Source organism: Cornus florida, unplaced genomic scaffold, assembly GCF_030987335.1.
Source record: "Cornus florida cultivar Cherokee Brave unplaced genomic scaffold, ASM3098733v1 CherokeeBrave_3.0.0_Hap2_Chr04, whole genome shotgun sequence".
Taxonomy (NCBI): Eukaryota; Viridiplantae; Streptophyta; class Magnoliopsida; order Cornales; family Cornaceae; genus Cornus; species Cornus florida.
This window is the reverse complement of record NW_026775574.1, coordinates 94809313-94836662: the sequence shown is the minus strand read 5'-3', so window position 1 is coordinate 94836662 and position 27350 is coordinate 94809313.

Here is a 27350-nt window from a genome sequence, read left to right as displayed (position 1 = left end):
AGTCTCGGCATTTAATTATTGTTTTATTTCATTTTTGTGTGATTAATTGCTTGTTTGCTTATTATTTAATTGTTTTCTTTATCTGATTTAGTTGTTTAAATTGTGAAATTAAATTGCCTTACTTGATTTAATTAATTGTAGTTTAATTTCGTTAATTGGTTAAGTGTGTTGGTTTTATTTACTTGCCTGTTTATTTTATTTGTTTTATTCATATCTATGCTTAGGCGGATAATTGTTTTATTTATCTAATTTAATTATTTCAATTGTGAAAATAATTGTTCGTATAATGGTTTAGGGTTTTATGATGCACGGTGTTGCCGACTTGTGTGTTTTCATCCCTACGTAATTTAACTTAGGTTTAAGTGTGGTCTATAAATATAAGTATTAAGTTCTACCTAGGGTTTTAGAACCCTATTCACAACAGTAGAGGCAGAGAGAAAACAGAGGAGGGTTTAAAGTAGTTGGGTTTCGCTGGAGAATTTAGGAAGACGACAGTGCAAGGTTTCAGACTGAGACCTAAAGGCAAGTTCTATTCCTAACTCTTTCTCTTTGACTCGTGTTTTTTACATGCCTAATGCAATTCCAGGAATAAGTAAAGATTAAAACTAATTTAGGTTGCATGTCTTTGATGTTTTAAACATAACGTATTCACAAATTGTGTACTGCTCGTTTAAATTCTTGCTTATGTAACTCATAACTTAATTCATGTAGATTGATGTATTAAGAATTTAATAAGTTCTAGAACACCTTGGGGAAACATAAAATTACTCTGGTTCGCCAGTTGATTACTTGAAACAGTAAGTGTTCATGAATAGTTAATTGTTCCGGTTTAAATTCTTTTTGCATAATTCATGTTTTTACTAATGTCGATGATGGAATAAAGAATTTAATTGCTTCTAGAACATACTAGGATTTAATTTAAACACCTAGGAACCCTAGGAATGGAGGACAGATGTCTGGGAAGTCGCCGGACTTGAAGACGAAGAGGGAACAGGAGGAGTGCTGGCTCCCCTAATCAAAGAGTAGGCTCCCTCAAGAAGGGAGCCGGATCTAGGGCCTTTGGAGTAGGCTCCCTCAAAAAGGGAGCCGGCTCCATACACTAGGGAGGAGGCTCATTTGAATTTTTTTTTAGTTTCAGCGTTTCACTGACCTGTTTGGGCTATGGGGCTTGGATTTTGAGGTTTTTAGATTCAGGTAGAAGCTGTATTAGGGTGTTCAAATATGTTCTAAGCCCTATTAAAATTTCAGAGAGTAGGTTAATGAAAAATTAAACCAACTGGTGTTTTTAGTTGAACCGTAGGCAACTTTTAAATAAGCTAGTTTACTGTTTTTGGATGTAAAGGAGTTTAAATTACTTAATTTTAGAATAGCAATTCTCAGTGATAGATTACAGTTAATATGCTTCAGTAATCTTAACTAAGCATGCAAATTTACAGACTTCTATTTGTCTTAATGATTATACTTGAACAGTGGGTAATTTTAATAAATTAGATTACTATTTCTGGAAGGAAATGATTTTAAATTGCTTAATCTTAGGATAACAATTCTCATTGATAGTTTGGTTAATTATGTTCCAGTGTTATAAAACTAAGCATGTGAAATTATATGTTATGTTATGCTTACTTGGAATTAATTGGTTTACGAGTATGTCATGTATTATCAATTATTGAACTTTGTGGAATAGTATCAAATAAGCCTATTAATTTACAAAATTTTATCATGCTTAATATGGAACAATTGATCTTTATATTTAATATTTTAATATCGATTGTTGGATATATGAAATAGTTGATAATTACATTTATTACTTATTTTATCAACTGTTGGATGTTTGGATTGTATGCACCGGTATGGGACGGTGGCATACTAGGTTTGGATTAGCTCGAAATGCTAAGTCCTACCTATTTTGGAATAAGGATACGGATTATAAAAATAGAACCCTCCTTATATGTAAGTCTGTGCAGCTAAACAAACTGAACAACTGACTGGATTTCTTATGGATGGATAGGATAGGATTTTAAATATACTTTTATGGTACCGCGATATGAGCTTGAGTCTCAGAGTCGACGGTTAGGGAGCGTATATGAAGTAGGATGCGTAACTGGCTATGTTGGTTGAGGTATACCCTGTTAGGCTTAGGTAGTCATGCCCACTCAGGTGTATTTTGCATGTTGCCTTCTACTCAGGTTGAGACCCTCATCATAGTCCAGTGAGAGTCCAATAGTGTGGATATATATATATGTACGGACTATATAGCTATTATTGAGTCGGTTATGATGTACATGCGTATCGAGTCTCTATTGGATTATAGTAGGATGGAACTTCTTCGTTGGCCTGACCCACTTCTATTTTTCAGGTATTCGCCAGTTCCAAACTTAAACCTGATCGTGCTAAGTAGAGACTATCACTCACTCTTCCGATGACATAGGATTTCTCTCCATGGTTTAATTTTAGATCTTCTTTTAATTATTTACATTTCGGTTTGAATTTTCATATTAGGGGTCCAATGGATGAATTCTCGAGTTATTTTTATAATGGAGGTTTTGGATTATTGGATTTTAAGTATTAAATTTTTGAGGATTATAATTTAGAATTCTTTCAGCCTTTAATTATTTATTTCTCATTCCATATTTGTATTCTGTGTTCATTTAAATATTAATTATTTGATATTCCCTCGGGTTTGGGTTTGGGCTTGATCAACCCATGTCTCGGATTCAAGGGATATCACACTAAGCTCGTAAGGAAAACAGTCACTAGACCACTGAATATAACGAAGTTTGACCTCAACTCATTCCTTAAAGGATAATCAAAACTCGAGATTAAAGATCTCTACTATCACACAATGAGTCACTCAGTCACCAAGCGTACTCTCAAGTACTCAGGACACAAATCCCCAAAACAATATTTTCAATAATCAATTGATCGATCCATAAACCTTTATTAGATACGTGTCCTTCCTAACATACCTCGTCACCCGAGACAAACTACATGAACCCACATTATTACACTGACACAACACACAGCAACACGCTCTCACTGTCACTGACGAATCGAAATAATCATTGACCTTTGACCCAACATCGTGCTAAAAAAGGACTGATTTAGGATAAATGGTTAGACAGGCCATTCTCATCATCGATCCGGTTTCAACACAGACGCCGTTCTTGTCCTCAGGTCCAAACCTCAAACACAACCTCACATAGTCCACAAGATAACCATGAAATCAACTCACTGTTAATCCATCATTTTATAAAACCTCAACAACTATACAGTTATATACTTGTTCTAAAAATCCTAATCTTTCTTTAATCACATAACCCATGAAAAACTAAAAATAATATGACACCAAGCGTCACAATCATCGACCAGCATAAAAGCTCTCTAATATCCTAATAACATCCATACTGGGTAAACAACTCCATAACATCACTCGATTCAATTCCTACCTCGTTAAAACACACAATGCGACTATCTCATGCCTAAGATCTCAAAACCAAAGTCAATTACTATTACTCTTTAAAGGAATCATACATTCACATTTCAAATCATATAATCCTGATCCGGAGACGATACCGACACTAGTCCTCAAAACACTGCTCAAATGAAACGTTTATAAAAACATCCAAGTACATGACTCACATGATCACATCACCTAATCATCCTCGAACTCCCAGTTCACGACACTTCCCCTAGCCATCACCGTTAGTACCAGACAACGAAAATACACAATCCCTATTCGGCAACTCATGCCTCACACACAATCGATCAAGACCACTCTCAAAACAATACTACTAAAATCCAAAGACTTCACATCTCTTCATAGAAGTGAGTCGACTAACCCAACCAAACCTTTACCGATGAACTCTAACAGCATAACAAACTACACACGGGTCCGCCCATCCGTAACATGCACAATTTCTAAATGGAGAACAATGACGTCCTTGTCAGGACTAGAACAAATGGAAGAGTAGTGAACCCTGCACTCACCAGAAACTAACAACTCATACCTAAATGCACCTGACACCCTGTCATACGCTGCTCACCACTTGTCCAACCGCGAACACTCAATCACACTTGAGATGAAATGAACTCCTTACACACAAGGAGAATAACCAATTGGATACCTGTACGGAACCACGAACTCAAATCTAAGCGATCTCACCACTAACAGACCGTCACACCATGAACACTAGAACCTCGCATATGCTACTCCGTAATACCCATGCTAACCAAAACCAATCAGATAAAAGCACCAATGCTCACGTCGTACTAACACTAGGAACGATCACAGTACGTTGGACATCGCATCCCGTTCTACCTAGAATCAGTCACTCCCAAATAACAACCCCTAAGCCATAAAACAACACTTTACCATCCATTCCCTCTCTACCTTCCCAGGCGATAATACCTCTATCACCCTACACACAAGACTCGTGACCTCAGTTACATCAACCCACTGACATGTCAAAAGAAAAAAGGTGCCTATATGGCAACATCTTCCTCACTGGCTCTAAAAACTAATCAGTCCCTAATCACCTTAACCGATACACACAACTCTATAACCTACCTGATAACACACAACAAACAACTCATACTTTCTAATCCACCCTCGGATCATACCTCAGACCGTTTCTCTCATCAGTACTAAAACACCACCCCATAACGCCTTTATTATAATTTATCCCAAACAACAACTCAAACTCATGTCCTACCGAGTTAACAGGCTACCGCCAAATGATCTCCCCTCAAGCATCCTTAGGATGACACCATCACAACAAGAGAGAATGCCTCACTCTCGATACTCCCTACAACAACCACTACTTTCCACTAGAAAATGATCCTTATACGGTAATACTATGCCGACAAATCCCAAAAGGAAAAATGAGCACAAAAACCAAAATGCTAAGCCCTTCTCTACCTGTAATACCCCGAATTTAAAAAGGATAGTCCTGGTATTTATTATATTGTTTACATTGCATTTATTTTTGTTTAATTGTTTATTTGATTATTTATTTAATTGTTGTTATTTGTTTTATTTATTTAACTGGCGGTTTGCTTATATTTGCATTGTTTGAAATTGTTTATATTTGCATAAATTGTATTGAATTAATTATTAGGTAATTGTTTAACTGATGTAATTTAGTTGTTTTAATTAAATTAATTGAATTAAGTTAATTATATTTAAATTGTTTTAACGTGACTGTATGGAGGCACATATGCATTTATATTAAGGTTTTATTTACACAGATTTAGCCGACTTAGGCTTGGTTTTGTATTAGAATTAGGGTTGTGCTAAAGCCTATAAATACAGTATTATACGTTGGTTTAGGGTTACATAGAAAAACCTTATTCATTGATACGTATACCGTGAGACAGAGAGATACAGAGAGTGAAAACTGGTAAGGTTGACGGAGAGGTTCAAGGATACACTGGACGGAGTGCTTCTGGATTGAACCAACAGCACTTAAGATTTAGAACAGGAGTCTCAAACGTGGACAGAAACTTCATAGACAGTAGTTTAGAGTTTTAAAACTGAAACTCAAGGCAAGTCATTATTCTATTCCTTCCCTTTAATTCGTGTTCTGTGCATGCCTATTTAGACCCCAGGGATTAATCAAGCATTAAAATAGATTAAATTAAAGTTAATATTGATCTTGTAAGCATGTTTGAATCAATTTTTTTTAAATCGTTGCATAAATATGTTTTTGTGTAAGAAATTATTCTTGTTTAAGAATCTGTTTGCACTAGTTGTAATCTTGCTTAACCTTTGTGTATTTAGGATTGAATGCATGCTTTTAATAAATTCTAAGACATCAATTGAACCCTGGAATAAGTTTTAAAAACTGTACGGTGACTCTGGACTTCGCCGGAGGCAAAGAAGACGAACAGGTTAGGGGATACGGCTCTCAAAAGAAGAGAGCCGGCCACCAAAAGGGTAGAGCCGGCACTAGGGCTTATAAAGCCGTCTCTACAAGGGGTAGAACCGGCTCCACATAAGGTGGAGGCGGCTCCACCTAGGGGGGAGCTGGCTCCAATGTTCTCGAGGCAGCTCCAACCTTATTTTCCTCCGGTTTTGTGAGTTTTCGATGGTTTGGGGTTCTATTGTGCAGTTTGGATTAATTTTAAGTTGTTTAGATTTCAGTTTATGGTCTATATAACTGTTATAAGCATGTAGAAATACTGGTAAGCATGTTAATATAATTATGTTGTAGCATGAAACAACATAGGGTTAAACAGGAAGCTTGCATGTGGAAGGTTGGACAGTTACTTTAAATGGCTTACTGAAATTTGTTTAGCAATTTATGTTTACATGATTTAATACTGTTAATCGTGTTGTAACACTATATTAAGCATAGTTGGTTACTTGAAATATTTATGCTTAATTTGGAGTGCTTGATGTGGAAATATACATAACTATGTAAATCTATGGACTAGTTGGAGGAGTTAAATGCATAATTGTACTTCATTAATTTAAAGGGTTGGAACAGGATTTCTAAATTTATTATTGGATGCATGATTCAATTTTACGCATGTTAGATTGTAATTGTGCTTATTTTGGAATGTAGTTGATAACTATTTAATTGTTTTGTCAACTGTGATAAATGGAGGATGGTGTGCACAGGTATGGGACGGTGGCACACTAGATACGGACTAGTTCAGACACTAAGCCTACCTAATCTGGATTGAGGTTCAGATTAATAATAAAAGTTAAGTTCGACTTTTGTTGGTGTCAGGTCAATAAATAACTAAATAACACAATCGGATTTTTGGGATGAATTGTTATACAGATATCACGCCACTATATCAGATGGATGATATTCTGTATTAGGAGGAAACAGACTTTATATATTTATGTTATGGTGCCATGGTATGAGCTTGAGTCTCAGGACCATGGTTAGGGTGCGTATATCACCTAAGATGGATAATTGGACATGGGTGTTGTTCCCTGGTAGGTCGAGGTACACATTACCACATTATGTGCGATTTGCATGGTATCTCTACTCAGGCTGAGACAGACCTATTGGACTAGCGAGCGTCCTATAGTGTGTACTATATATTTACATATGGACTACTCTAGATATTGTTGAGTCTTCTTAGGATGTAACTACGTATCGAATTACTGTATGGATTGTAGTAGAATAGGACTTGCATATGGGCTTGACCCACTCTCTTATTTTTCAGGTATTCGTCAGTTCTAGGGTTAGAGATTGGACGTGCAGTGCAGATACAGACATTCATTCCTCCGACTACGTAGGAATTCTTTTTATGTTTAGCTTTAGATTTATTTTTGTTATTTTAGTTTCTATTGGAATTTTTTAATAAGGGGTCCACTGGATGGATTCCCGAGTTGTTAACCTTATGGAGTTTTGAAGTATTGGATTTTAATAATTATATTTTTAAGGATTTTCAATTAGCATTTTTTCAGCTTATTATTTTTATTTTTTTTATTTCATCTTATATTCTGTGTCCAATTACATATTGATTGGTTGATATTTCCCTCGGGTTTGGGCCTGGGCCTGATCAACCCGTGTCTCGGATTTGAGGGGTATCACAGTTGGTATCAGAGCACTCCAGGTTCAAGTGTCTCTAGGATTCTATCGTATAAGACTTCCGCGTAGCGTTCTCTATTGTTTAAAGCTTTAGTTTAGGATTCATTGTATTCTTTACGGTTTGATTTAATCATGCTGATGTCTGTCTTTCTGTGTTGACAGAATGGCTAATGCAAGAACCAGACGGAACAATCGCCAACAAAAGGAAGCGGCCCGTAGGCAGCGTCAGGAGGATGAAGGTCAGTACTATGAGGAGCAAGAAGAGGATCCGCAGGCTTGGGATCAGGGAGGAGATCCAGAGTGTCCTCCTCACCTCAATGACCTTATTGCTCGAGCTATAGTAACAGGGGTAACAGCTCCACTTCGAAATCAGCCTTAGGTATAGCCGGCACGATTACCAGCACCGTTACTAGCACCGATTGTTCAGGTTGATACTTAGGAGAAGGCCAGGAGTTCTTTCACAAAGGGGAGTGATCGACGGATCGATTACAATTATAAATCAACCCATTTTGAAAAATAGCACAAATCATTGTAAAATAGGGCTATTGGTCGAGTAGGTCGAACTACTGGGACTGCTAGCTTATGGCAACCAAGGTGTTTAAAATCACTTTTAGTTTGATGAAAGTGGGATATAGAGATTTGTTGGTTGGTCACTTAGTCACTAGAATTGAAATGTCCTTAAAGTAATAAATGCAAGGAATTTAAGAGGAAGAAATCTAGATGAGAGATCTAGGGAAGTGAATTCAACATCAACTATGTAAACATGCGTCCTTGCAAATAACTTGGGGAACAAAATATACATGTAACCATGATATGTAGAAATGCAAGACAACTACAATATCTTCAAGAAGTACACACATTCAAGAATTAAGTATAATCCATCAAAGGTTGGTATAATTCATCTATCTAAACTAAGATATAGCATGAAATATCCTTCCTAAGCTATGAACCATCAAAGTCCTCAATTTGTGTGATAAGTGCACATGAAGTCAAAAGTTAAGAATAATCCATCAAAAGGGAGACCCTAAGCTATGGACTATCAAATCTTCCATACAACATGCCATTAAAACCATTTCATATTCTCATCTCCATTCTCATTAAGGAGTTGTAAGCCCTATAATCATGAAAACATACAATCTAAGACAAGATAATACATTTAACACAATCATTTATTGAATTGAAAAACATTTACAACATGTGTAAGTCTCTAGAATATGAAAAGATTACATAAACACTTCATTCCCCAAATCAAAACAAGATTATAGCATGCTTACAAAGAATGGCTTCATCACCTCCCTAGGATAGGGAGTTAATTGCTCATCGATGTAAGAGAAGAAGGGGAAAAGATAAAAGCCCCCTCCATTTTGGTGCTTGGAGGACCCAAGACACACAAACCCTCTTGCTCACAATATTTCTCTCTCTAAAACCTTGTAAAATGAGAGATATATCCCTTTACAACCAAACATGCCTTCTATATATCACCTAAGCCTCCTATCCACTCCAAATTCGTGGTCCTAAAGCCCCTGGACAACATTAGAGCAATCCCCTAAAAAAGGGGATAAGATTTGGTGAAGAAAATGGAGGCCCATGCCTACTGTCTGTAGAACGGCGGGCGCCCGCGGATGCAAGAAGCTACTGGCCCTTTTGGCGTGTGCCCGCGGGTTCTTGGCGGGCGCCCGCGGGTGTTCCTCAGCTTTACGCACCTTTGGTAAAACGACCATAACTCCCTGTTCCAAACTCCAAATGATGAACTATTTGATGATTTGGAAAAAGCTAACTCAAATCTCTAAGTATGCCATGTTTTAATGGAAGTCCAGTTCTCAAGTTTAGTAGGTCTAAAATGAAGAGGAAAGTCGAACTTCACTGCTGCTAGGCTGTTCTGCACACCTTTGGTTAAAAGGTGATAACTCTCTGCTCCAAACTCCAAATGAAGAACCATTTGATGATTTAGAAATCTAATTCAAAGATCTAAGTATGCCATGTTTTAATAGAAGTCTAGTTTTCAAGTTTGTTAGGTCAAAACTGACGAGCAAAGTAGAACTCCACTGCTACCAGGTTGTAAACTTCAGCATTGCACACTTTGATATTCAAGAACTCATCAAAACATCATTTTTATTCCTTTTTGGGAAACAAACCTGAAAATATATAAAAACATGCAAATGAAGATAATTTATATAAAATAATCAAATAATAGACTTAACTAATGCAAATAAGGACGCTTGAATATGCAATATTCGGCACTTATCACACCCCCAAACTTACATTTTGCTAGTCCCTTACCAAAACTAGAATGAAAACACTTAATGAAATGACAACAAATCTCCTCTTTCATGAGAGCGATGGTTGCATTTAGCATATGCAACAAGCCTTTTAAACCCCTAGGCATCCCTAGAGGACGAGTGAAGTCTCGTGAGGGTTTAACAGGAATGTTACCCACAAACATCAAACATGGTGCATGAAGATGCACAAAGCTCATTTGCAAACTTGGAACATAGAGAACATTAGAGATGGAATTATTCTGAAGACTACCTTGTGTATATGAAGCATTGATAAAACAAAATGGCTAATCATCTTTCAATTCTCAAGTATCAACATCATAGTCTATATAAATACTTCAATTGTCATATCTATAATAGAAATCATCTTAAGCTTCATTGAAAGTGAACCGGATTCCCAATATGTGTCTTTTACCTTATTTTTTCAATTTCAAAACATAAGTCTTCAAATCATTGACTTTCCCTTTTAAATGAGGTCTCTAAGGCATGATTTATTCAAAATACACACATATATATATATATTTTACATACATATTATGGTTGTGCAATACCGAAGTCCCTTAAGCTTTCTAACCAACCCATGTAGCAAGTGTTAGGCCAACAACTCCCAAACCAGATGGCTTTAGGGTGCTAAGTGTAAGGACACTCCATAGGCTTAATAACTCGAGTTGGCAAGGTTACGAACTCTAACGAACCATATTTATTTATTTTTTTATTTCGTGAATGACCGTACAATGCCTAAGTCCCTTACGCTTTCTAACTAACCCATATAGCAAGTGTTAGGCCAGCAACTCCCAAACCAGATGGCTTTAGGGTGCTAAGTGTAAAGACACTCCAAGGGCTTAATAACTCGAGTCAGCAAGGCTACGAACTTAAACTGGTCATTATCATTATTTATTTTAACTTTTTTTTTTCTTTTTATGTTCATGCCAAAGGTATCCATTCATTAGGGTCATTAATTCAAATCAACTGAGTCATGGTCAAGGTCAATCAGGTTGCATGCCTCACAATTGAGTTTCCGGTGTGCATCTGTGCAGTGTGAAGCATAGAAGAGTATGATACTCGAAGATAATCTAATTAAAGCATTTATACAAACATTTTTGAATCCATATGTTCAATAGATTTTCCTCAATTCAATACTATCATTTATATCTATACACAAAGTATTCAACACATGCTTCAATCTCCAACAATTTCCAAAATTCCAAAATCAATGCTTCCATTTTTTTTAAAATTTTCAGTTTTATACAAATCTATTTGAACAAAATAGCAAATGCAAACACTCTACAATACACAATACCATACACTATACCCCCAAACTTGAATGACACATTGTCCTCAATGTGTGAGACAAAGATGTATAAATAAAGAGCATAGGGGATAAAAGGAACAATAATACCAAGTGATTGAGGCAACTCCGGCATTGTGGCCGCATGTAATCCTGTGAAGAGATGCCAAAACGATCTTCCCCCAAACTTAGACATAAGAACCTATCAAAACAACACTAAAGCACACAAGTATAAAAGCATAGGCACACAAAAACAAACTGAAAATGGGCAAAGGAAACTAAACTATGCATATCCACAAGTTTATGAAATCAAATAAAAAATTGTCTAGTAAAATCAAAACATCTAAAAATTAAAATGAAATAAGATAAAATCTAAAATAAAATAAAATAAAATTTAACTACAAATCTCAAAGTAAGTTTTACCCTACACCAAGTCTCTTTAGAGAGTTATGCTTCCCCAAATAAGAAAGTTCTTTTAAAAGTGGAGGAAAAAGAGCTTGAAGATAAGAATTGAAAAGGGGTAACGGAAAGACCTCAACCCATTCTTCATCCTCAATGAAGAACTTTGGAGTATGGGGCTACTTTGGATTATAGGAAGGTGGATCAAGTGAGGGCACATTAAGCAAAGACTTGTGAAGGGTTATATTTAGCGCGGGAATTACAGGAAAAATATCCTTCACACTTTCAACATCCTCCTTACACTTATCCGGTGGTTCAGGCTCAACAGTTTGTGATAACTCAAGAGAGGGAATGGTAGGTGATGTAAGCTCCCAAGAAAGAGATACATTTGATGTTGCCCAAGGAAGAGAGTGAATGGGGGAAGGAATATCAAGCAAAAAATTTACCTCCCAAATAGAATTGTCAACATCAAAATCCTCACAATTGAAATGAGCCAAGCAAGTTTTTAGAGGATCCTCCGTTGAAGGAGGTGTATTACGCGAATGATTCTTTAGGGGCTGTTTTGGATTTTTAAAGGAGACAATCTCTTCATCATTATTTTATTCATTTTGAACCACAAATTCTTCAATTTTTTGTATGGCAACAATTTGATCTTCAACCACAATTTCTTCATTTTCACATGTGGTAACCATTTAATCATTCTCATGATGAAAGTTACTAGGAGTAATCTCATCATTCATAGAATTCTCTTTTGGATTGGCCATAAATTCAAATGAACATGCTTCCTCCTCTTCATAATTTTTAACATTAATCCTTTGTTGAATTTGAGATATTTGGTCATCTATCATTGCACTAACTTGGGACTTGTGGTATGGTACCACTTGATTGATAGACTCTATTGTGAATTGCATGCTAGCAAGGGAAGCCAATATTTGCTTGTTGGAGTCCATCATGGACTCCATCATTTCTTTGTTGTTATTGGCAATCACTTCTTCAAATTGAGAGGGTGTTTGAGATAAAGGCTGGAAATAATGATCATGGGGCTGAAAATTGGCTTGAAAATGTTGCCCATGAGATTGTGGTGCTGAATTTCCCATGTCATGCCACAAGAAGTTTTGATGATCTCCCCAACCCGAGTCATAACCATTGAAGTTTGGATCATTACCCGATTCAAAGAAATTTTCAGTTGGTTGCTCTAGATAAAAATCTGAGAATTGTCCCAGTGGAGGACAATCTCTTGTATGATGTGTATGACTAGAGCAAAATGTATAAAACTCATGTGGTGTGTAGCATTGAGTTGAAGGAAAATTACCCTCCATTTAGGACTAATTCAACCTCTTGTTGAGATGCATAAAAAAATAATAAAAATAAAAATAAAAATAAATAAAAATAAAAATAAAAATAAAAATTTCACACAACATATATACAACACAAACAAGATACATAACAACCCTTCACCAAAACATCCACATGCAATGATCCCTTTCTCCTCAATTATCAACAAGACAGAAAATAAATGGCCACGACAAGGACCGATGCTTGCAATATAGTAAACAGGAATAGCCTCGACAAGGGCTTCACAATTTAAATATCTCTAATTTAACCACATGCAAGATATTCACAATGTCTAAACTAGAACTTTTAAAAAACTTACCGGGAGTCCTTAAGATTTCAGATTTTCAGCTTCTCCTTAGAGAGTTTTGAGTTCCTAGGATCACACAGAAATACACAAAACACAAAAACACAAGAACAGAAACTATACACAAAACAAAATATTCACAATCAAACTAAAGATAATTTTTAAAACCTCGGTCACAAAACCGTTTGCAATCCCTGGCAACGGCGCCAAAAATTGATCGACAGATCGATTACAATTATAAATCAACCCATTTTGCAATAGCACAAATCATTGTAAAATAGTGCTATTGGTCGGGTAGGTTGAACCACTGGGACTGCTAGCTTATGGCAACCAAGGTGTTTAAAATCACTTTTAGTTTGATGAAAGTGGGATATAGAGTTTTGTTGGTTGGTCACTTAGTCACTAGAATTGAAATGTGCTTAAAGTAATAAATGCAAGGAATTTAAGAGGAAGAAATCTAGAAAGAGAGGTCTAGGGAAGTGAATTCACCATCAACTATGTAAACATGCTTCCTTGCAAATAACGTGGGGGACAAAATATACATGTAACCATGATATGTAGAAATACAAGGCAACTACAATATCTTCAAGAAGTACACACATTCAAGAATTAAGTATAATCCATCAAAGGTTGGTATAATTCATCTATCTAAACTAAGATATAGCATGAAATATCATTCTTAAGCTATGAACCATCAAAGTCCTCAATTTGTGTGATAAGTGCACATGAAGTCAAAAGTTAAGAATAATCTATCAAAAGGGAGACCCTAAGCTATGGACTATCAAATCTTCCATACAACATGCCATTAAAACTATTTCATATTCTCATCTCCATTCTCACTAAGGAGATGTAAGCCCTATAATCATGAAAACATACAATCTAAGACAAGATAATACATTTAACACAATCATTTATTGAATTGAAAAACATTTACAACATGTGTAAGTCTCTAGAATATGAAAAGATTACATAAACACTTCATTCCCCAAATTAAAACAAGATTATAGCATGCTTACAAAGAATGGCTTCATCACCTCCCTAGGATAGGGAGTTAGTTGCTCATGGATGCAAGAGAAGAAGGGGAAAAGATGAAAGCCCCCTCCATTTTCGTGCTTGGAGGACCCAAGACACACAAACCCTCTTGCTCACATTATTTCTCTCTCTAAAACCTTGCAAAATGAGAGATATATCCCTTTACAACCATACATGCCTTCTATATATCACCTAAGCCTCCTATCCACTCCAAATTCGTGGTCCTAAAGCCCCTGGACAACATTAAAGCAATCCCCTAAAAAAGGGGATAAGATTTGGTGAAGAAAATGGAGGCCCATGCCTGCTAGTCCGTAGAACGGCGCGCGCCCATGGATGCACGAAGCTACTGGCCCTTTTGGCGTGCTCCCGTGGCTTCTTGGCGGGGCGCCCGCAGGTGTTCCTTAGCTCTACGCACCTTTGGTAAAACTGCCATAACTCCCTGTTCCGAACTCCAAATGATGAATCGTTTCATGATTTAGAAAGCTAACTAAAAGATCTAAGTATGCCATGTTTTAATAGAAGTCTAGTTCTCAAGTTTGGTGGGTCTAAAATGAAGAGCAAAGTCAAACTTCACTGCTGCCAGGCTGTTCTGCGTACCTTTGGTTAAAAGGCCATAACTCTCTGCTCTAAACTCCAAATGAAGAACCGTTTAATGATTTAGAAATCTAATTCAAAGATCTAAGTATGCTATGTTTTAATAGAAGTCCAGTTTTCAAGTTTTTTGGGTCAAAACTGACGAGCAAAGTAGAACTCCACTGCTATCAGGTTGTAAACTTCAGCATTGCACACTTTGATATTCAAGAACTCATCAAAACATCATTTTTATTCCTTTTTGGGAAACAAACCTGAAAATATATAAAAACATGCAAATGAAGATAATCTATATAAAATAATCGAATAATGGATTTAACTAATGCAAATAAGGGCGCTTGAATATGCAATATTCGGTGCTTATCAGGGAGCCTACCTAAGTTCACAGGCTCCACTGATGCGAGAGTAGCTCACCAGTGGAAACAGGATATTGAGTGACATCTTCACTTGGTTTAGTGCACAGAGGTTCAAAAGCAGATGCTTGCTACCTTCAAGCTAGTTGGGGATACACTGCAGTGGTAGGAGTCCGTTACTACCATAAAGGAAAGAATGGCATTAACTTAAGATGAGTTCAGTGCACGCTTTGAAGAGAAGTATTTCCCTTATGCAGTCAGGGTAGCCATGAAGACTGAGTTTCTTAACCTGCAGCAGGGGAACATGACAATAGCGGAGTATGAGCAGCAATTTACACGCTTGTCTCTCTTTGCACCGGAGGAAGTGGATACAGAGGAGAAGAAGCGCAACAGTTTTGTCAAGGGACTGATGTGGTCTATCAAGAGAGCTATTACAGGTAGTCCAGCCTATACTACCTATGCTCAGGTAATAGATGCTGTGCTACAATAGTACCAGTTGACGGTGGACATCAGACAGGCCAAGGGTGAGAAGTGGGGTGATAGAGACTCTGCTAACCAGTCAGCTGAGAAAGGGAATGAGAATGGACACCGACAGAATGACAAGGGCAAGTTCCAGGGACAACAGCCTTGGAAAAAGCACAAAGGTGGTCCGGATGCTCCCAGGGATGTGGCACCTATTCAACGACAGCAGAATGGGGGACCACAGATAGGACAGGGTCAGCTATAGGCTAACCGATAGATGAGGCCATTTGGTACTTTCCAGGGTAGTTGTTATACTTATGGAGAGTATGGTTACACTTCCAGGCAGTGTCTTACAGTCAGACAGGGACAGAGACAGGGACAGCATGTGCAGCAGGGGCAGAGGGCGCCAGTGCCTCTTCCAGCTCCACAGATTCCATGGATTCAAGGACAGGCTTATCCAGCTTTATCGGCACCGCCGCAGCCTCAAGGACAGGCACCGCAGCAGTTACATTATGGCAGGGTGTACAACCCTAAGCTACAGGATATGTAGGCACCTCAGGCTATTGAGGGCAAGTTTCCTATTCATGGTTTACTTGGATGTGTTTTGTTTGATACCGGTGTTACACACTCATTTGTAGCTAGGACTTTTGTTGATTTATCTGGGATGACGACTCAGGTATGCAGTAGACCACAGGGGATTTCTACACCGTTAGGCGATACAACCATTTTACATGAGAGTGATGGGCCGGTGGCACTAGATATTGGCAGACTCAGTTTTCTAGCCAATCTATTGGTCCTGGACATGCGCACTTATGATGTGATATTTGGGATGGATTGGTTGTCTCACTACCATGCCCAAGTTAATTTTTTTGATAGGTCTATTGTGCTTACCATACCTAGTCAGGATATGTATGTCCTCGCCATGCCATGTTCTAGCGGAGTCGTTAGCACCTATTTGTTTCATGTGGAGGAGGAAATAGAGGAGGGGACTACTGTATCATTGGATAGCATACCGATTGTACAGGATTTCTCGGATGTATTTCAGGAGATTCCAGGGTTGCCACCTAGTCACGAGATTGACTTTGTTATAGACTTAGCTCCAGGCACTACGCCTATTGCAAGGGCACCCTATAGGATGGCACCAGTGGAGATGCGTGAGCTGAGGGATCAGATTCAGCAGATACTCAATCAGGGTTTTATTCGCCGGAGTACTTCACCCTGGGGAGCACCAGTGTTATTTGTGAAAAAGAAGGATGGTTCGCTCCGTCTGTGTATAGATTACAGGGAGTTAAATAAGGTTATGATTCGTAACAAGTATCCTTTATCCAGGATTGATGATCTATTTGATCAGTTAAGGGGAGCCACATACTTCTCCAAGATTAATCTACGTTCTGGATATCATCAATTGAGGGTTAGGGAGCAGGATGTTCCTAACACAGCATTTCTTATAAGATATGGATCTTATGAGTTTCGTGTCATGCTGTTTGGGACGACTAACGCACCAGCAGTTTTCATGGATCTAATGAATCGAGTCTTCAGGGCTTATTTGGATTAGTTTGTCATTGTTTTCATTGATGATATCTTGATCTACTCTAGGTCTGAGGACGATCATGCTAGACATCTACGGATAGTTTTTCAGACGCTTCGTGAACACCAGTTGTATGCCAAGTTTGAGAAATGTGAATTTTGGCAGCGAGAAGTGAAGTTTCTAGGTCATATGGTGTCAGAAAGGGGAATAGCGTTGGATCAGGCCAAGGTTTCAGCGGTGGTTAGTGGGGACAACCTACTTCACCTACCGAGATTCGGAGTTTTCTCGGTCATGTAGGGTATTACAGGAGGTTCATCCAGGGGTTCTCAAAGATAGCAGGACCACTCACTCGTCTGACTAAAAAGGGTATACGGTTCGTTTGGGATGAACATTATCAGAAAGCTTTTGATGAGCTGAAGACTAAGTTAACTTCTGCACCGGTTTTGTCTACTCCACAGAGCGGGATAGAGTATTTTGTCTACACGGATGCTTTGTTGCAGGGTCTTAGATGTGTTTTGATACAGGAGGAGCGATCGATTTCTTATGGATCTCGAAAGCTTAAGCCTCATGAGCTTAATTATCCAACACATGATTTGGAATTGGCAGTTCTGGTCTTTACCCTACGCATTTGGAGGCATTATCTGTTGGGTGAGTCCTTCAGGTTGTTTAGTGATCACAAAAGTCGGTAGTATTTGTTCACTCAGCGGGAGCTGAATATGAGACAGCGCAGATGGTTAGAGTTTGTGAAAGACTATCACTCTTCCATACAGTATCATCCAGAGAAAACGAATGTGGTGGCGGATGCACTCAGTTGCCGACCTGTCGGTAGTCTTTCTGCTCTATTCGCTACTGAGTAGAATGCGTTGAGGACGGTGGATGAGTTATCGGATGCTTTCATGGCTTGTATGGTAATTACATCTTCTATTATTCATAAGGTTTTGACGGCACAACTCACTGATTAGCAGTGCATTGATAAAGTTGCAGAGATAGCTTCCTAGGAGGTTCTATTCTACTATGTTGGGGCTGATAGAGGTTTGAGGTGCAAGGGACGGTTAGTGGTACCTTCTGCTGATGATTTGAGGAAGGATGTGATGACAGAGACTCACCACTCTGAGTTTTCTGTTCATCCAGGAGGCGACAAAATGTATCAAGATATGAAGCGGCAGTTTTGGTGGGCAGGTATGAAGAGGGACATTGCTCTATTTGTCTCACGATGTAGTACTTGTCAGATGGTCAAGATTGATCATCAGAGGCCGCCAGGAGCTTTACAGCCACTGCCAATACCGGAGTGGAAATGGGAGAGCATTTCTATGGACTTTGTAGAAGGGTTACCAAATTCTTTCAAGGATGACAACTCTATTTGGGTTATAGTGGATAGATTGACGAAATCAGCTCATTTCTTGCCTATTCATACTGATTTCACTTCGGAGCAGTTAGTGAGACTTTACATCTCAGAATTGTAAAGTTGCACGGCATTCCATTGTCTATTATATCAGACAAGGATTCGAGCTTTGTGTCGGGATTCTAGAAGAGTTTTCAGCAGGCTTTAGATACAGAGTTGCACCTTAGTACTGCTTATCATCCTCAGACTGATAGAAAGACTGAGCGGGTGAATCAGATTATGGAGGATATGCTTCGGTCGTGTGTTCTTGATTTTAAGAGCCTGGGATGATTATTTGCCACTTGTGGAGTTTGCTTATAACAATAGTTTCCAGAAGACTATTGGGATGGCACCATTTGAGGCGTTATATGGCCGTCCGTGTCAATCGCCTGTTTGTTGGATGGAGGTTGGTGAGAGCAAATTCTTGGGTCCTGAGTTCATCAAGGATACTTCCGAGAAGATAGCTCTTATTCGAGATCGCATGCGTACTGCCCAAAGTAGGCAGAAAAGCTATGTTGATCGTCGCACTCATGCTTTGGAGTTTAGGGTTAGAGATCAGGTTCTACTTAAAATATCGCCTATGAAAGGTGTCATGCGCTTTGGGAAGAAAGAAAAGTTGTCACCGCAGTTTGTCGGTCCATTCATGATTATGGATCGAGTTGGAGCTATGGCTTATCAGTTGGCACTTCCGGATAACTTGGATCGCATTCACAATGTGTTCCATGTTTCCATGTTGCAGAAGACTATTGGGATGGCACCAGTTTTCGGGAGGATGTCATTCGCTCGCAGTTTCCTGAAATATTGGAAGAAGGTAAGAGCAAATTCCGAGGACGGAATTCCTTTTGTTAGGGGGGAAGAATGTAATACCCCTAATTTTAAAAAGATAGTCCTGGTATTTATTATATTGTTTACATTGCATTTATTTTTGTTTAATTGTTTATTTGATTATTTATTTAATTATTGTTATTTATTTTATTTATTTAACTGGCGGTTTGCTTATATTTGCATAAATTGTATTGAATTAATTATTAGGTAATTGTTTAACTGATGTAATTTAGTTGTTTTAATTGAATTAATTGAATTAAGTTAATTATATTTAAATTGTTTTAACGTGACAGTATGGAGGCACTTATGTATTTATATTAGGGTTTTATTTACACAGATGTAGCCGACTTAGGGTTGGTTTTGTATTAGAATTAGGGTTATGCTAAAGCCTATAAATACAGTATTATACGTTAGTTTAGGGTTACATAGAAAAACCCTATTCACTGATACGTATACCGTGAGATAGAGAGATACAGAGAGTGAAAACTGGTAAAGTTGATGGAGAGGTTCAAGGATACATTGGACGGAGTGCTTCTGGATTGAACCAGGAGTACTTGAGATTTAGAACAGGAGTCTCGAATGTGGACAGAAGCTTCAGAGACATTGGTTTAGAGTTTCAAAACTGAAACTCAAGGTAAGTCACTATTCTATTCCTTCCCGTTAATTCGTGTTCTGTGCATGCCTATTTAGATCCCAGGGATTAATCAAGCATTAAAACAAATTAAATTAAAGTTAATATTGATCTTGTAAGCATGTTTGAATCAATTTTTTTTTTAAATTGTTGCATAAATCTGTTTTTGTGTAAGAAGTTATTCTTGTTTAAGAATCTGTTTGCACTGGTTGTAATCTTGCTTAACCTTTGTGTATTTAGGATTGAATGCATGCTTTTAATAAATTCTAAGACATCAATTGAACCCTGGAATAAGTTTAAAAAACTGTACGGTGACTCCGGACTTCACCGGAGGTGAAGAAGACGAACAGGTTAGGGGATACGTCTCTCAAAAGAGGAGAGTTGGCTCACCAAAAGGGTGGAGCCAGCTCTAGGGCTTGTAGAGCCGGCTCTATAAGGGGTAGAGCCGGTTCCACATAAGGTGGAGGTGGCTCCACCTAGGGGGGAGCCGGCTCCAATGTTCTGGAGGCGGCTCCAACCCTATTTTCCTCCAGTTTTGTGATTTTTCGATTGTTTGGGATTCTGTTAGGCAGTTTGGATTAATTTTAAGTTGTTTAGATTTCAGTTTATGGTCTATATAACTATTATAAGCATGTAGAAATATTGGGAAGCAAGTTAATATAATTGTGTTGTAGCATGAAACAACATAGGGTTAAATAGGAAGCTTACATGTGGAAGGTTAGACAGTTACTTTAAATGGCTTACTAAAATTTGATTAGCAATTTATGTTTACATGATTTAATACTGTTAATCATGTTATAACACTGTATTGAGCATAGTTGGTTACTTGAAATATTTATGCTTAATTTGGAGTGCTTGATGTGGAAATATACATAACTATGTAAATCTATGGACTGGTTGGAGGAGTTAAATGCGTAGTTGTACTTCGTTAATTTAAAGGATTAGAATAGGATTTCTAAATCTATTATTGGATGCATGATTCAGTTTTACGCATGTTAGATTGTAATTGTGCTTATTTTGGAATGTAGTTGATAACTATTTAATTGTTTTGTCAACTGTGGTAAATGGAGGATGGTGTGCACCGGTATGGGAAGGTGACATACTAGGTACGAACTAGTTCAAACACTAAGCCTACCTAATCTAGATTGAGGTTCGGATTAACAATAAAAGTTAAGTCCAACTTCTGTTGGTGTTAGGTCAGTAAATAACTGAATAACACAATCGGATTTTTGGGATGAATTGTTATACTGATATCACGCCACTATATCAGATGGATGATATTCTGTATTAGGAGGACACGAACTTTATATATTAATGTTATGGTGCCATGGTATGACCTTGAGTCTCAAGACCATGGTTAGGGTGCGTATATCGCCTAGGATGGATAACTGGACATGGGTGTTGTTCCCTGGTAGGTCTAGGTACACATGACCACATTATGTGCAATTTGCATGGTATCTCTACTTAGGCTGAGACAGACCTACTTGACTAGCGAGCATCCTATAGTGTGTACTATATATTTATATATGGACTATTCTAGATATTGTTGAGTCTTCCTAGGATGTATTTGCGTATCGGATTACTGTATGGAGTGTAGTAGAATAGGACTTGCATGTGGGCCTGACCCACTCTCTTATTTTTATGGTATTCGTCAGTTCCAGGGTTAGAGATTGGACGTACAGTGCAGATACAGACATTCATTCCTCTGACTACATAGGAATTCTTTCTATGTTTAGCTTTAGATTTTATTTCTGTTATTTTAGTTTCTATTGGAATTTTTTAATAAGGGGTCCACTGGATGGATTCCCGAGTTGTTAACCTTATGGAGTTTTGGATTATTGGATTTCAATAATTATACTTTAAGGATTTTCAATTAGCATTCTTTCAGCTTATTATTTTTATTTTTTTTTATTTCATCTTGTATTCTGTGTTCAATTACATATTGATTGGTTGATATGTCCCTCGAGTTTGGGCCTGGGCCTAATCAACCCATGTCTAGGATCCGAGGGGTATCACACTACCCCATACATCTAACCGAGTATAAGGAATCTCCTACCCGGGTAGTTGAACACACAAAAATTATCTAATAGGTTAGGAAACTCCTTCTAACCCGTTAGATGAGAAAAACCCATCAAACCAACACACTGCCCATAACCCATTCATCTAATCGGTTAGATACCCCTATCTAACCGGTTAGATGATACCGAATGATGAAAATAATGAAATCCTTGTTTCCCAAACCCATTCCAGTGCAATCCCAAAAACATCTAATCGTGAAATTAAAACTCCATGGACATCATCAACCCCTAAACATTTTATAGAATCGTCAAAATAACATCTTTTATACATCTCTCGTGAATCAAAATATATACATCGTCTTTACACAATTTCAAACAATTAAGTACATAAACAAGGCCGCTATAGCTGTAAATACAATGTTACAATACAATATAATAAAAATCCTAACGTCGTCTAAGTCCGTAATTGCAAGCCTTACGCCAAATCTTCTCCGGCTTTCCTAAAAATGTTAAAGATAAAGGGTAAGCTCGACAGCTCAGAAGAAAGTACCTAAAGCACCGGCTTTGGACTCCCTTGAGTCGACAAGCAAGAAAAGGGAAAGAAAGAAGTCGGGATCATTAATTGGGATGTCAAAACTGCAATCAATATAATTCATTCACAACACATTCTTCACAAGTCCAAACCATGCATATGAATGCAATAATGACGTAAATGCAACACTATCCCGACACTATCCCAACCCGTCCAAACTCACACCAAAAACTGCTAACCGACTTTACCGAGGCGAAATTGATTAGCCATCCCTAATTCCAAATTTGGCAACTATTTAGGGCCTAGCAATCAATGTTACACGCCCAAATCCGGCACGTGCTCCCTCTAGGTCGAATTTGCCCCGGGCTCACGAAACCCGGTTCCTTTCATAAAAATCATTTTTCCCAAAACCTTTTTCTTTTCAAAACATTTAAAACATTCTTTCTCTCCATAAAATTTTTCAACACAAATCATGTGATATTTCCACCCCAACTTCCCAACCATATCCATGCCATGAATGGAATCATGCATATTTAATATTAAGAATTTCCACACTTTGCAATTTCATTAATATAAGCTAACATGCTCATCACATTTATCATCATCAACATCATCATAAACATGTTCTCAAGAAAACACTTATACACGTAGCATACTTCTTAATAATTTGCCTTCAACTACACAATCAATATCACCTTTACACATAATTTTATCACATAAACACATAAATCATGCTTTTCAAGAAATCAAACATTAAGCTCAAAAAGAAGGCAAAGCATAATGAGTTAGACCTCCATACCTCAAGAAGGCAATTCCATTACCAAGAACTCAAACTCAAAATCCCCCCAAATGCTAGCAAGACCGGTGTCAAAATGTTGTCCTCGCCACAATCTACACTTTCCCTAACTATGGAACTTCACAATTCCTCCTATAACATGGAAGAATCATTAAAAAAAGGAAGAAAGGAAAAGAAAAAAAAAGTGGAGGAGAAAAGAGAGAGAATGCCGAATGGGAGAAGGAGAAAGAAATTGTGATACCCCCAGATTTCCGGATGCGGGTTGGACAGGCCCATGCCCGATTACCCGAGGATATCAAACCAATTAGTAATAAACGAACACAGAATAATATTAAGATAAACAGGAATAAATAAAACTACTAAAAAGAAACTAAGAAGATAATCCAAAACTGAAACCTCAGAATAAAATTTTATAAAAATAAAATTATTCTGATACATCCAACTTCTCCATTTTTAATACAACTCAGAAATCTATCTGGTGGACCCCTAATAAACTCCAATACTGAAAAACAACAACTGAAGAACTCCAATGCTAAATCATGAAGAAACTCCTATATCGCCGGAAGAATAAGTAGCCGTCTCTACTCAACAGGAACAAGCTCTAAGACCTGAAACTGTCTGTTACCTGAAAAATAATAGTGGGTCAGGCCCACGAACAAGTTCTATCCTAACTACAATCCAAACAGAGACTCGATACGCAGATACATTCTAGATGTCTTATCCATATCTATATAGTCCATAAATATATATATATATATATATATATATATATATATATATATATATATCCACACTAAAAAACTTTCACTAAACTATGACGAGGGTCTCAACCTGAATAGAAGGCAACATGCAAAACGCACCTGAGTGGGCATGACTACCTAAGCCTAACAGGGTATACCTCAACCACCATAACCAGTTACGCATCCTACTGCATATATACTCCCTAACCGACGATCCTGAGACTCAAGCTCATACAGCGGTACCATAAATATATATTTAAAGTCCGATCCTATCCATCCATAAGAAATTCAGTTAGTCGTTCAGCTTGTTCAGCCGTACAGACTAACATACATTATATGTATATAAATTCCCTCCAAATAATATGTTGTGTCAGTCAACTGTTCGTTGTCCAGACACGACACAAAATTAGGATTTTAATATTTTAATTAAATCCATATCCTTCCTATTATAGAAATATAAACAATCATCTACTATTTTAGTTGACAAGACATGAAACCATGTAGGATTTAACTGTTTTAGTTAATCCATTCCGTATGTATAAATGGGTAGGAGTTAGTGTTTTGATCTAACCCTTCCCTCTGTATGCCACCGTCCCATACCGGTGCATACCATGCAAATGATCCGTAAATGATGCAACACCTTAAACAGTATACTAAATACAATCCACATAATCCATATAGTTGATAGAACAGAACTTAAACAATTTATCAACCCATAATCCAACTAACATTCCTGTAAATTGTTAGAACCTTATTTAACAGTTTAGCAAAGAGAAACCAAAGCATTTTATCCTCGTAATTGCAGAATAGAGTGTTAATATCTCAGCAATTAAAATTCCAAAACCGTAATCCATATAACTGCAGATTAAAATATAATACCTCAACAGTTATAATCCAAAGTAAGTATAAAACAAGTCTGATAATTAAATGACTCCATTATGCATCCAGAACATGGTTAAAAATAACTCTACAGTCCATTAAATTTTAAAATAAAACTGACCAATTTGCTACTGCTTATTCGTTAATAGCCTGCAAAATTGGTTAAACTTCCTACGGTTAAATCCACGAGCACAAAGACATTAATTTATTTAATGAGGCTTTAATATAGCATAATATCATATTTAGAGTCCATGCTACAATCTGTTAAATCTTTAAAACAAGATTTAGCAATTGAGTCCTTCCTATCCGGTAGCAGCGTCCAAAGTTCAATAATTTTGTACTGTTTGTCCCGTTGACTTAGAAGTAAACTTTAATCAATTAAAGGTCTTATTAATACTCAAGATTGACTTTTTAATCACTCTGTGAAGTCCCAGACTCATCCAAACAGTTCACAACTTCTACAATCTCAAAATTGTTCGTAAAAAAAAAAAAAAAAAAAAAAAAAAAAAAAAAAAAAAAAATTCAGAAAACTACAATTAAGAGAGAGCCTGCTCCAGACTTTGGGAGCAGGCTCTTTATGCTTGGAGCCACCTCCCTACATGGGAGAGCAGGATCTTAAGAGCTAGGAGCCAGCTCTTGACTCCCCAGAGCTAGCTCTGCACTTTGAGGGAGCCAGTTCCCTCTTTTATAGAGCCTGCTCTCTCCCTCTCTGAACCTTATTCCGTTTTCGCTTCGTCTTCTTCATTTCTGGCTGATTCCAACCCCTTTGTTCTTCATTTATATTGACCTTAGGAGTCTAATATGCATCCAGTAATATCCCATTTATTCATTCCAACCAGTTTGCATCAAGAAGAACCATAAAAACCCTTGCCGATTTAATTACGTTTTAACAACCGGCAACATATTTCAACTTCCAGAAACCATTATAGTTTAAGCTAAAGACATGCAGATGAGAAATTAATCATTTGTTACACATGTAATATTCCATTAATATCCAATTATCAATCCAGTCCTTTGTTTACCATAATTTGTATTAACAGGACAATCAAAACAATTACCGTTTCAACATGCTCAAAGATTTAAAAGTGAAACCAAACTTGCAAAAACGATTTCAGTTTAATTTCAAAAAATATAGATAATTAATTCAATCTATGCTAAGCATGCATGATCCGTTTAATATCCGTTTAAGATCCTAGAGAACATCTAAGAATGCACAGAACATAAGCCAAAGGGAGAGAGACAGAATAGAACTTGCCTGTACAGTTTTGTAACCAAAACCTTGTCGCCGTCCTTCCAAGCTTTTCCGACGATGTCTATCTACTGTGAACTCAACCTCCTACTGTTCCACCTTCCCTTCTCCTAGGTCCCTCCGTTGATCCACAGCCGAAAACCCCGATTGTACCCTCTCTATTCTTCTCACAACCTACTATGTTTTCTCTCAATATCACAGGTACGTGAAAAGAGTTTTACTAACCCTAGCAGACCATTCTATTCTATATATATGCTAAAACAGAACCCCAATCCATGTATAATTAGAGTAAAACCCTAATTAAATCCTAGTTGGCCTATAGAACAAAACCTAAGTTATCATCTACGACACCTAAGTTATAATCTACGGCTCTACATACGTGACTTCCAAAAGACTATAAGTAATCAACGTAATTTAAAAAAAAAAAAAAAAAAAAAAAAAAAAAAAAAAAAAAACCTTATTTAACTTACTTACTTAATTATAAAAATTATAAACCACTTAAGGACACACCATCAAATAAGTTAAATCCAATAATGTAATTAATGCAACCTATTTAAATAATGACAATTAAGTCCATAAATACAATTAATGTAACTACAGAAAATCAAAATACAATTAAATAATTAATTAATTCAAATAAACACAATTAAATAAAACAATTAATTAAAATAAACCACTATTCAAATAAACAATTTGACACATAGAATCAAATTTAAATTCCAATTGTATCCTTTTGAAAATTAGGAGTATTACATTCTTCCCCCCTAACAAATGGAATTCTATCCTCGGAATTCACGAAACTCTTAATTATTTTTGTTAAAATTCAATTCCGTTCTCGAGTGGACTCAGTTCTATTAGTACGAATATACATTTATTCATAACTTGGCAACTAACCCATGCGTCCCTAAGTATAGTTATTTATACTTTGGCAAATCAACCACGCCCCCCCTTTTGTATATTTAGTTACACCTTGGCAAATCAACCATGCCAACAATTCAACCATGTCCCGATTTTAAACTTAACGAAGAACGAAAACACCCATAGTCCGAGCATGCATAGCAAATGCATATCATTAATTTAAAACCAACCAATCCAGATAGACAAATTAAACATATCCTACATCATCCGGTTTACGTGGCCAGACATTCGATGTCTGGATGTATCTTATAATCGATCGAGTG